The sequence below is a fragment of the Bufo bufo genome, chromosome 3 (genome assembly GCF_905171765.1).
Source record: "Bufo bufo chromosome 3, aBufBuf1.1, whole genome shotgun sequence".
Taxonomy (NCBI): domain Eukaryota; kingdom Metazoa; phylum Chordata; class Amphibia; order Anura; family Bufonidae; genus Bufo; species Bufo bufo.
In genome coordinates, this window is record NC_053391.1 from 395160538 (window position 1) to 395172537 (window position 12000).

The 12000-nt window shown below is 44.1% G+C and overlaps 1 long non-coding RNA gene across 1 annotated transcript in view; it reads right to left on the reverse strand.

Annotated features, from left to right (window-relative positions):
- Positions 1–677: 677 nt before the first annotated feature.
- LOC120993439 overlaps positions 678–12000 on the reverse strand; it is a 29043-nt gene continuing 17720 nt past the window's right edge. The window contains exon 3 of the long non-coding RNA XR_005777261.1: positions 678–942. This is a non-coding gene — a long non-coding RNA (uncharacterized LOC120993439). The remainder of the gene's footprint in view (positions 943–12000) is intronic.

Below are 12000 nucleotides of genomic sequence, written 5' to 3' on the forward strand. Positions count from 1 at the left end.
TTAACTGTTATTGGGGTGTCCCCCTTATTTAATAGATATGCAATTCTATCACGCCTTGATTCTCAAACTGGGGTGAATAAGTAGAGTAATTCAACTGTTATTGGGGTGTCCCCCTTATTATATAGATAAGTAATAGATGAGTAATTCCATTAAGCCTTGCAATTCTATTACTCTTTGCTTCTCAAATTGGGGTGAATAAGCTCTCTAATTTAAATGTTATTGTGGGGTTCCCTTTGTTTAATAGATATGCAATTTTATTGCGCCTTGATTCTCAAATTGGGGTGAATAAACTGTGTAATTTAACAGTTATTGTGGTGTCCCCCTTGTTTAATAGAAACAGAATTCTATTACACCTTGATTCTCAAATTGGGATGAAGCAGTAGTGTAATTTAACTGTTATTGGGGTGTATCTCCTATTTAATAGATGAGTAATTCCATTACGCCTTAATTCTCAAATTGGGGTGAAAAAGCTGTCTATTGGTTCTGTTATTGGGGTGTCCACCTTGTTTCTTAGATAAGCAATCCCATGAGGCCTTGATTCTCAAATTGTGGTTAATGAGGTGTCTATTTTTACAGTTATTGGGGTGCCCACCTTGTTTCATAGATAAGCAATCCCATTAGGCCTGGATTCTCAAATTGGGGTTAATAAGCTGTCTAATATTACTGTTATTGGGGTGTCCACATAGACATTGAATAGCTTATTTTACATATATATTTACTGTTACTGTACAGTATGTCAAACAGACAGGTGCCAGGGCCCTCTGAGGGAACTGGCAGTGGCAAAAATGTTGCTGGAGCCAGCAGGAGTAGCAACAGAAGAAGAGGAGGTGGGTGGTAGCAGCAGTCGCAGTGACAGGCCAGAGATGCCAGTGTCATCCAGTGGTCGTGTTTTGACCAGCAACCCAGCTGTCCTTGAATGGTTGACTGAGTCTTCAACATCATCTCACGTGACATCAGAAACTCACTGTCAGAAATAGGTGGGTTCCTCTGACATCACACTTACTTGGCATGGCCCAGGAACAAGCTCTGTGCCCTCACCTGACCTGAACCTGCCTCTTCCTTTTTACACTCCTTCTGATCAGGAAGTATTGTATGCTACCGGCTCTGCTCTGCTTTTCAGCGAGGACAAGCTTATTGAGGACAGCTACTGCCCAGCCCAGATTTGGAGGAGAGGTCTGCTGCAAGTGTTGCGGGGGATCAGGGACGCGGCCAGGAGACTAATGAGTGTGACATAAGTGAGGAGCAGACAGTAGTGGATAACCAATCGCATGCAGGAGCCAGGTGAAGAGGGGGCTTCATCACCCTCATCATCAGTGGGTAAGGGTGTCATCTTGCCCGTGAGACAGCAGCAGGGTGGCAGCGGCGTGTGGCTGAGCCCACATTGTGCAAGCATGGCCGTGAGTCAGCAGGGTGGCAGCAGTCTAAGATCTGGAGTTAAACATGCCTGTGGTAGACCGTCTGCTACTCAGGAGCCTACCTATCCAGAAACAACTAGTGATGCATGGGTTCATAGATACAGCGGCAGGCAGTCAGCATGCAGTGGTGGGGGAAAAATGCCATACTTGCCGGTGTGGTAATTTTTTTATCAAGTCAGAGGAGGACGTCAACGTCACTGTCTGTAGGATGTCTGGGCAGAGTGAAGAGCAGACAGGTTGCTAATGTTGGCACCATGGCCCTGCGTCAACACATGGAATGTCATAAAGTGGCTTGGGAAAACCGTGATACCAATGTAGGGATATAGTCTGACGTAGCAACTGCTGAATCTCCCAGTTGCCTGCACCCCTTCTCCAGCAGTCAAGGCTCCACCACCTCAGCAGAAGGGAGTTTGTTTTCTTCCCATTGTTTACAGGTCCTAATGCTCCTCCTCCTCCTCCTCTTTGTCACACATTTTGACAGAAATCGATCACCAAGGCGATTGCAAAAAGATTGCAAAATTGTATGTGTGCACTCAACCAACACTGCAGAAGTTCTTGGCCAAATTGATGGTACTACAGTCCCTCCCTTTCCATGTGGTTGACTCTGCCCATTTCAGAGAACTGATGGCTTGTGACAAGGCAAGGTGGAAAGTCCCAAGCCATCATTACTTCTCTAAAAAAGCTGTATGAGCTCTACACACATATGTTGAGCAGAAGGTGGGCCAGTCCTTGACCCTGTCAATGTCTGGTACAGTTCAAGACAGCACCAACATGTGGAGCTATAACTAAGGTCAAGGACAATAAATGTCCTTTAAGGTCCACTGGGTAAACGTGGTTCCTGCCAAGGCAAACCAGCAACTTGGCGAGGTGATGGCAATGCCACCTCCCTTATTCTGTGTGATTGTGGCGCCAATGTCCTCCTCTACCTTCTCGTCCTCCACCTTGTTCTCAACCTCCACTATAGACACAGTTTGGAGTGGTCCTCGAGCATACTACCTATGTAGAGCATGGCGGTGTCACCCTCTTCTGTACCTAGCCTGCTTGGGCGAATGTACTCACTGGGGAGGAACTGCTCCGCGTCATCAACCAAGAAATAGAATGCTGGCTGCCTCCACACCAAATGAATATCGGTACCATGGTTCCACTCCTTTCACGTCCTGGAGGAGATGCTGATAAATCTGGCTGGCCAGGAGACATGCTGCCTACATCTAATCGCCACCTGAGTCCAGTGGGGGCTGCACTGGTGGAGGAGGAGGATGAGGAGGACATTAATGCCCAGGAAATGTATACAGAAATATGTGGTTTATCTGCACAAGTGACAGAATAGGAGCAGGGGAGTAGGAGGAGCTAGAGGTCATTGAGGAAAACCAGGCAGATGACCCTGACAGACCATGGCAGTATGCAGTGGAGATGGAGGCAAGAAGTCCCTGCGAATCCCTTGCACAAATGGGAAGATGTATGCTGAATTTCTTGCATAGTGATAGCCGCATTACCACCAATCGGCAGAGGGATGACTACTGGCTCTCCACAATGTTAGACCCTTGCTACCGGGCCATAATGGGGACTTTTTTTTTACACCTGCTGAGACGGATGATAAACTCAACTACTAAAGAGACAGCCGAGGAAGTCAGTTGGTCGCTGCTATTGTACCCATAGAGATGTATTAGGGCAGAGCAAAACGGAATGCCTCTTAAAGGGTTTCTTTTTTCATTCCATCCTAAAATTCTATTATATTACGTTATAACTTGTCACAAACCAGCGGGTCTGAACCCACTGTGCCATGCATCCTACCTCCTCTCAGGGCATTGCTTAAGTGAACCCATCGTTCTTCACAGTCCCCCTGATGGGAACACCAGGTCGCTACCTCCTGAGAAGGATTGGCACACGAGGCAGTACCAGGAGGTACCAGAGGTACAGACGTAGTCAGCAGGCCGAGTCGTAACCAGGAGCAACAGTTCAGGACCGAAAGATGAGGCAGAAGCAGAGTATCCCACTAAAATCATATTGACTTCTGTAAGCTTTATATCATAACAAACAATGTGCCGCTAACAAAATAAAATAATAATTATTATAAATAAAATTTTACTGAAAATCAACAAATGACAATCAGACATTGCTTTTGAATTGTGGTGCAACAGAATAATAATAAAAAAACTAACGAAAATGCCCTGAACAAAAATTATGGTAACCCTAGAAAAGATTGAATATAATTTGACCATAGGGACATATTAACGCCTTCAGGACCCTGCCATTAAGGATCAGGCCATTTTTTGCATATCTGACATGTGTCACTTTATGTAATAATAACTTTAAGAAGCTTTTACTTATCCAAGCCATTCTGATCACATATTGTACTTCATGACAGTGGTAAATTTTTTTTTACACCTGCTGAGACGGATGATAAACTCAACTACTAAAGAGACAGCCGAGGAAGTCAGTTGGTCGCTGCTATTGTACCCATAGAGATGTATTAGGGCAGAGCAAAACGGAATGCCTCTTAAAGGGTTTCTTTTTTCATTCCATCCTAAAATTCCATTATATTACGTTATAACTTGTCACAAACCAGCGGGTCTGAACCCACTGTGCCATGCATCCTACCTCCTCTCAGGGCATTGCTTAAGTGAACCCATCGTTCTTCACAGTCCCCCTGATGGGAACACCAGGTCGCTACCTCTTGAGAAGGATTGGCACACGAGGCAGTACCAGGAGGTACCAGAGGTACAGACGTAGTCAGCAGGCCGAGTCGTAACCAGGAGCAACAGTTCAGGACCGAAAGATGAGGCAGAAGCAGAGTATCCCACTAAAATCATATTGACTTCTGTAAGCTTTATATCATAACAAACAATGTGCCGCTAACAAAATAAAATAATAATTATTATAAATAAAATTTTACTGAAAATCAACAAATGACAATCAGACATTGCTTTTGAATTGTGGTGCAACAGAATAATAATAAAAAAACTAACGAAAATGCCCTGAACAAAAATTATGGTAACCCTAGAAAAGATTGAATATAATTTGACCATAGGGACATATTAACGCCTTCAGGACCCTGCCATTAAGGATCAGGCCATTTTTTGCATATCTGACATGTGTCACTTTATGTAATAATAACTTTAAGAAGCTTTTACTTATCCAAGCCATTCTGATCACATATTGTACTTCATGACAGTGGTAAATTTGATTCAAAATATTTAATTTTTATTTATAAAAAAATACCAAATTTACCAAAAATTTGGAAAAATTAGCAATTTTAAAGATTTCAATTTTTCTGCTTTTGAAACAGATAGTGATACCTCCTAAAATATGTATTACTTTACATTTCCCACATGTCTACTTCATGTTTGGATCATTTTGTAAATTACATTTTCTTTTTTTGGGGACGTTGGAAGGCTTAGAAGTTTAGATGCAAATCTTGACATTTTTCAGAAAATTTCCAAAACCCACTTTTTAAGAACCAGTTCAAGTTTGAAGTCACTTTATGAAGCTTACATAATAGAAACAACCCATTAATGGCCCCATTTTAGAAACTACACCCATCACTTTGTTAACCCTTTAGGTGTTCCACAAGAATTAAAGGAAAATGGAGATGAAATTTCAGAATTTCAAATTTTTTGGGCAGATTTTCCATTTTAATCCATTTTTCAAGTAACAAAGCAAGGGTTAACAGCCAAACAAAACTCAATATTTCTTACACTGATTCTGTAGTTTACAGAAACACCCCATATGTGGTCGTAAACTGCTGTACGGGCACATGGCAGGGCGCAGAAGGAAAGGAATGCCATATGGTTTTTGGAGGGCAGATTTAACTGGGATAATTTTAAGTTGCCATGTCACATTTGTGGACTCTCCGCATCTACATATAGAGCAACCATAAATCATATGTACCCTAAAATAGTGCCAACAAAACTGCCTCCTTATCCCGTAGTTTCCAAAATGAGGTCACTTTTTTGGAGTTTCTACTCTAGGGGTACATCACCCCTAGAGTAGAAACTCCAAACAAGTAACCCCATTTTGGAAACTACAGGATAAGGAGGCAGTTTTATTGGTACTATTTTAGGGTACATATGATTTTTGGTTGCTCTATATTACACTTTTTGTGAGGTAAGAGATCGTGTGCTAATTTTATAGAGCAGGTTGTTACGGGCGTGACAATACCAAATATGACTTTTTTTTTTATTTGTTTTTTTCAATTTTACATAATAAAGCATTTAAAAAAAATAGTTTTTACTGTCTCCATATTCTGAAAGCCATAGTTTATTTTTATTTTTTGGGCGACTGCATTATATAGGGTCTCATGCAGCAGGGACCCAGCTGTCAGTGGCTGCCGGGTCTGTACCGCTGATAGGGTGGGAGCAGCTCCTTCACCCGCCCGATCAGCCTGCTGTACATGTACGTCGCTGGTCCTTAAAGGGGTTGTCCGGGTTCAGAGTTCTGCGTCTGGAGGAAAGAAGGTTTTTACACAAACATAGAAAAGGATTCTTTATGGTAAGAGCAGTGAGACTATGGAACTCTCTTCCTGAGGAGGTGGTGATGGTGAGTACAATAAAGGAATTCAAGAGGTGCCTGGATGTATTTCTGGAGTGTAATAATATTACAGGCTATAGCTACTAGAGAGGGGTCGTTGATCCAGGGAGTTAGTCTGATTGCCTGATTGGAGTCGGTAAGGAATTTTTTATTCCCCTAAAGTGGGGAAAATTGGCTTCTACCTCACAGTTTTTTTTTTTGCCTTCCTCTGGATCAACTTGCAGGATGACAGGCCGAACTAGACGGACAAATGTCTTTTTTCGGCCCTATGTACTATGTTACTTATGTACTATGTTACCCTTATTTTCACCCAGGCAGCCCCCCTGAGCCTAGCATCGGAGCATCTCATGCGCGCAGGGCACGAGCTATTTTGTTTTCAGTAACACACTGCCGGGCGGAAACTTCCGCCCAGCAGTGTGTTCGGTGACTTTACCGTCTCTGATGGGCAGGCTTTAGCGCTGCCCTAGCCGTCTTACTGATAGTAAGCAGCTGTTGGTGGGCGATTCTATCATAAGAGGTGTGAAGTTTGAAGAAAATGGTTTTGTGAGATGTCTCCCTGGTGCTACCGCTAGCAGGGACAGACGACGTATCCTTAATATTGTTAGGCAAGCAAAGCAGGAAAGGGAGGTGGATGTTATTGTCCATCTTGGAACAAATTATCTGGCTTGCAATAAGGTTTCAAAGGTGAAGGAAGCTTTTCAGACACTTGGTATTGATATACGGGAGGTTGCATCGACTGTTTCATTCTCTGCAGTTTTGCCTGTGCATAACCTTCAGCATGACAGGAAGATGCGCATTAAGGAATTCAATGTATGGCTTGGTGAATCGTGTCTGAACCAAGGGTTTGGCTTTGTGTCTCATGTTAGCTCTTGTTGGAATGGAAAAGAACTGTACAAGAAAGATGGTTTGCATCTTTCTCTCAAGGGAACGAATGTCCTTAGTGAACAGTTCAAAGTATTTGCAAAGGAGCATTTAAACTAGGAAAGGGGGGCAAAAGAGTGATAATCCAGCAGTCCGACTGACCCCTGGAACAATGCCAGAAGATGCCAGTAGCACATAGGTTAAGAAATGACAAGCTCAGAAGGGAAGCGTGGCCTGAGCATGGAGCCGTGAACACGCATTTCTCAGAGCTCCCGGACCCTGGGCCCTTTCATCTGCTTTTAAAAGCATTGATTCAAATCCAACTGTTCCGAAGAGAATGGTCAGACGTTCGGGTCCCTGAGGGTCCACATACATGGCCTCGGAACCTCACATTATGAGGTACTTTTCCTACACGCTGGCTCCCATGCCAGAACCCTCCAAAATGGCGCAGATGGATGAAGAAACAGCAGAGCCACCCACTCCCTTAAGTCCCAATCAGGCTGACAACTTACCGGCTCTTACACAGTCGGTCTCCCCATCGCAGCTGACTCCAGCAGCTGATCTTGCTGCAGTGGCCTCCACAACCATAGGTCACACTCACCTCCCAGGCAAGAAGGCGCAAGTTCAGTCGGCCCTCCGATCCAAGATGGCGCCCGAGGGAGCGCAAGAGACGACTGCTCCCGCCTCCCAGGACTATGTTCAGGGCCTTGCCAGGCCGACGTCTCTGCATAAGGCCCATTTGCCTCTCGCATCAGCCTCCGGAGACCCACACTCGCAGCTCTCTGAGACCACGCCTGAGTTCATGGGTACAGATGGGACTCCCACACTTACCCCGTTGGGTTAAATACCCTATGGCACCGCATCTGGGCCTCATACCGGCATCTTGCCGGCCTTGCCACATCTCTTCTGCTGGCCTGATACGCTGGCCCCACAGTCTGGCGGTATCCAGCATCCGCTAGTGGCTCAGCTATGTATGTGGACCCAAAGCTACTTACCCGCCGCAAACAGGGATGATCGGCCCTCCCAAAATCTGCAAGTAGATCTCCCCTCTACCCCGGCTTTTTTTGATTCTTCAGCCGTTTCTGATTCCTCAGAGACTCCATCCTCTGCCTCCTCTTCTCAGGGTAGACATTCCAAGCGTCCGAAATTAAGAGATATATGGTCACTCCTCGGTACGCTTCCTACTAAAATGAATCTGGAGGCGATCATACAAAGGGTTGAAGCTAAGCATGATCAGGCTATTGCAGTAGTCAAGGCAGAACTAACAGATATTTCTACTAAACTGACTTCACAAACTCAAGTTTCAACTGAGTTGGATGTCCGACTCACCAATGTGGAAACAATCATTGCCTCGCAACAGGCCTTAAACAGACATCTACTTTTACAGCTAGACAACCAAGAAAACAGGGGCCGATGAAATAATATCAAGCTACGTGGGATCCCTGAAGAGGACTCCGCCACAGATTTACGCCCAGAGAACTCAGCTCCACGCGACGTTCTATGCAGAGTTCACTTCTTCAGAGAAAAAGAGGAACTTTTACAAAGAGCCTGGAGGCAGGGCCCAACATTATTCGCTGGATCACAGATTCAAATCATACCTAATGTGTCTAGGAGAACCTTGCTTAGGAGCCACTCTCTCAAACCTCTCCTGCAAGTTATTACCAATGCTGGAGCCACTTATCGTTGGGGCCACCTGTTCCACCTGATCATCCGTAAGAATGGAACTACATTTGGCCTACACTCCCCGGACCAGACAGGAGAGCTTGGTCAATTTCTGGACATCCCACCCTTCTCACTGCCGGACTGACTTGACGTTCCAGTCTTCTCAACTCCAGCATCTGGGCACCCACCACAGCTGAGAGGTGGACCTCAACGAGACCACTCCCAAGACCCTCAACCTCCAGGACAGGGGACTCTCTCAAAATAGTTCCAGGTCCTTTGGGTTGAGAAGGACCCCTGCTATTTGACCTACAATGCCTAGTATAGAGCTAGAGGGAATGTAGATGCAGAGTCCAGTATGTGGTACCGACACGCTCGACAGTTTTTTTTCCCGTTGATGGCTGTTAAATCTTAGTTTCCTGCTGCTCTCTATATCTACTATCTTAAAGGTAGTCTGTCACCTAATCTGAGCCTTTTAGACCGCTCAGATCAGGTTATAGACTCCTGTGCCCTCATTACAATGGTACCTTTATTTGTGCTGTCCCTCGCCGAGATCTTCCAAAAAAGACTTTTAAAACATATGTTAATGAGATTCGGCAAGTGCCCAGGGGCGGCGTTACTGCAGCAAAATGTGCCCAAAAAAACCACACCTATTTCACCCCTCTGGCCCGCCCTCTTTTCCTATTATTACCTCCTCCTCTCCCTCACAAATCTCGCGCCTGCTAGAGGAAAGATGCTGCTGCGCCGACCCGCCCCTTCTTTGGCTTCACTGCAGTCCTCTGCAGTGGCTGGTTACTTCCACCCACTGGATTTCGAGCTACGGACCGGTGCATGCGCAGTCCAACTCCCTGTTCCTCTGCCCATAATGGGCACAGCAGTGCGCAGGTGCAAGACAAGTGTGGAGTGGCGCAGGAGCAAGATTTGTGAGGGAGAGAAGGAGGTAATAATAGGAAAGGAGGGCGGGCCAGAGGGGTGAAATAGGTGTGGTTTTCTGGGCACATCGCCGAGGGGCCTGGGCACTTGCTGCAGTAATGCCGCCCCATGGCACTTGCCGAACCTCCTTAGCATAAGTTTTAAAAGTCTTTTTTGGACAATTTCGGCGAGGGACAGCACAAATTAAGGTACCATTGTAATGTGGGCAAAGGAGTCTATAACCTAATCTAAGCGGTCTAAAAGGCTTAGATTAGGTTACAGATTCCCTTTAAATCTCCTTTCGTTGTCTGAATATGTCCGGTCAAGGGAAAGGGACGCTTCTAAGATAGCTCGCCTTCACCCCTACTACAGTAGTACCATGAGTCTTGGTTCGTTCAAATTGGGCTTACCAAGAGTCGCATAGTGGATACCATCTTCCACAGTTTTGTTTTATCTGATCCGGATTAAGCGGTTTGGGTATTTGACCTTATAGGCATATTTGTCTTCTTTTGATTTAAATTTTGTGCACTGTCCACCTTACCTCTTGTTTCTCTAGATATTACCTTTGCATCAATCAACGCCAACGGGCTGAATACACCTGAGAAACGCTCCTCCATTCTCTGGCTCCTGTGGTGTAAAAAGGTACAAATTGCCTTCATTCAAGAGACTCATTTTCGCAGGGATGTGATACCGAAGTTTAGATCCCCCAGATACCCAAATGCTTATCATAGCTGTTACAACGTATCAAAGTCAAGAGGTGTGAGTATCCTCATTGCTAGATCCACCCCCTAGGAATTGCTGGACACTAGCTCAGATGACACTGGCAGGTTTCTGTTTGTCAAAGGTCGTATAGGGAGTCAGGTGTATACCTTGGCTAATATATACTTGTCCAATACTAAACAACTAAGGGCCTTAACTGGAATCCTATCTAAACTGGATAGTTTTGCAGAGGGCACACTTTTGGTCGGAGGAGATCTAAATGTCGCTTTGGACCCACTTGTAGATGTTTCCAAGGGAACTTCTTATCTAGCCTACTCCTATATACGTCGCATTAAGATCTTGGCAACTATTTTTTCTTTTTCCGTACCAAACCCGCCAGTTTTTTTCTTATTATTTCTTTAAAACTTACCCCTGAGCTTACTCCGTCGGTCCTGCTTGCATCATTTGGTCATTGTGGCTAGGTCCTGAATCCCAGTGAAATGGAAATCTCCTGTTCCACCATCCACTGAGCTTTGGGTACAGAAAGTGGAAGAGATCCGGAGAATGGAGGAACTAACGGCGTTATTAAAGAACAATCATAAAGCCTTTGTTACTACTTGGACTCCTTGGTTTGTTTTCCAAGACTCCTTGGAATACCAATCCTTACTGGCTTTACCACTGTTACCTGCTTCGTCCTATTATTGTTCTCTTTTACCTTTATGTGCTCTACCTTTCCTCATGTGTGTTAGTCTTGTTATCCCCCTCTATCTGTTCAGTCATTATTATGTTTCACTCCCTTTTTTGTTGGATCAAGTTCTAATGTTTTGTACCGCTCATAGAGTGGTTGTATTTCTTTCTCATGCTAGTCCTTTAATATGACTGCTGTTTTACCTTGTATACATTTGGACCTTGATGACAGGATGTAAATGTGTTACTTATGATTTTTTATCGGCCAGGTGCCAAGATATCCATCCTGTTATATGTGGATTAACATAATGTAACCTTAATCATATTTCTGAAAAAACATAAATAAAGAATAAAAAAGAAAAAAAAGAAAAAAAGAAGTGACAAGCTCAGAGTCTTGTTTACAAATGCTCTCCGTTTAGGGAATAAGATCAATGAACTTGAGTCTATAATGGCATCTGAGAATATAGATTTATTGGCTGTTACTGAGACATGGTTCAATGGGAGTAATGACTGGCATATAACAATACCAGGGTTCTCTCTATATAGGAAAGACAGAGAAGGCAAGAAAGGGGGAGGGGTGGCCCTGTATGTGAAAGATAGCATAAAATCGAATTTAATACAAGTTAGCGAGACCAATTTAGAGTCAGTTTGGGTTACGTTGCAGCTTGATAATCATAAGGTAAATCGTGTAGGTGTGATATATAGACCACCTAGCCAAGTCCAAAAATTTGATGATATACTAGTTGAGGAAATAGCTAAAATGACATTGAAAGGGGAAGTTATCATTATGGAGACTTTAATCTTCCTGATGTAAACTGGAAAACCAAAATAGCTAGTTCTGCCAGGAGTACAGATATTCTAAATTCCCTACTGGGATGATCTCTACAGCAAGTAGTGGAGGAGCCAACCCTGAAGGAGGCCATTTTAGATTTAGTATTCACAAATGGGAATTTGGTATCTGATATTACTGTAGGTGAAAGCTTGGGATCTAGTGATTACCAGTCAGTGTTGTTTACTATAAGTACAGTGACTGAGTCACACCACACAAAAACAAAAGTTTTAGATCTTAGAAAAACTGACTTTTCTAAAATTAGATTAGTGGTATACGAGTCCCTATCAGATTGGAACAGTTTCAATGGAGTCCAGGAGAAATGGGACTACTGAAAAGTGGCACTATTGAAGGCAACAGATAATTGGATTAGGCTTGTCAGTAAAAGCAAAAAAAGGAAGAGACCACTGT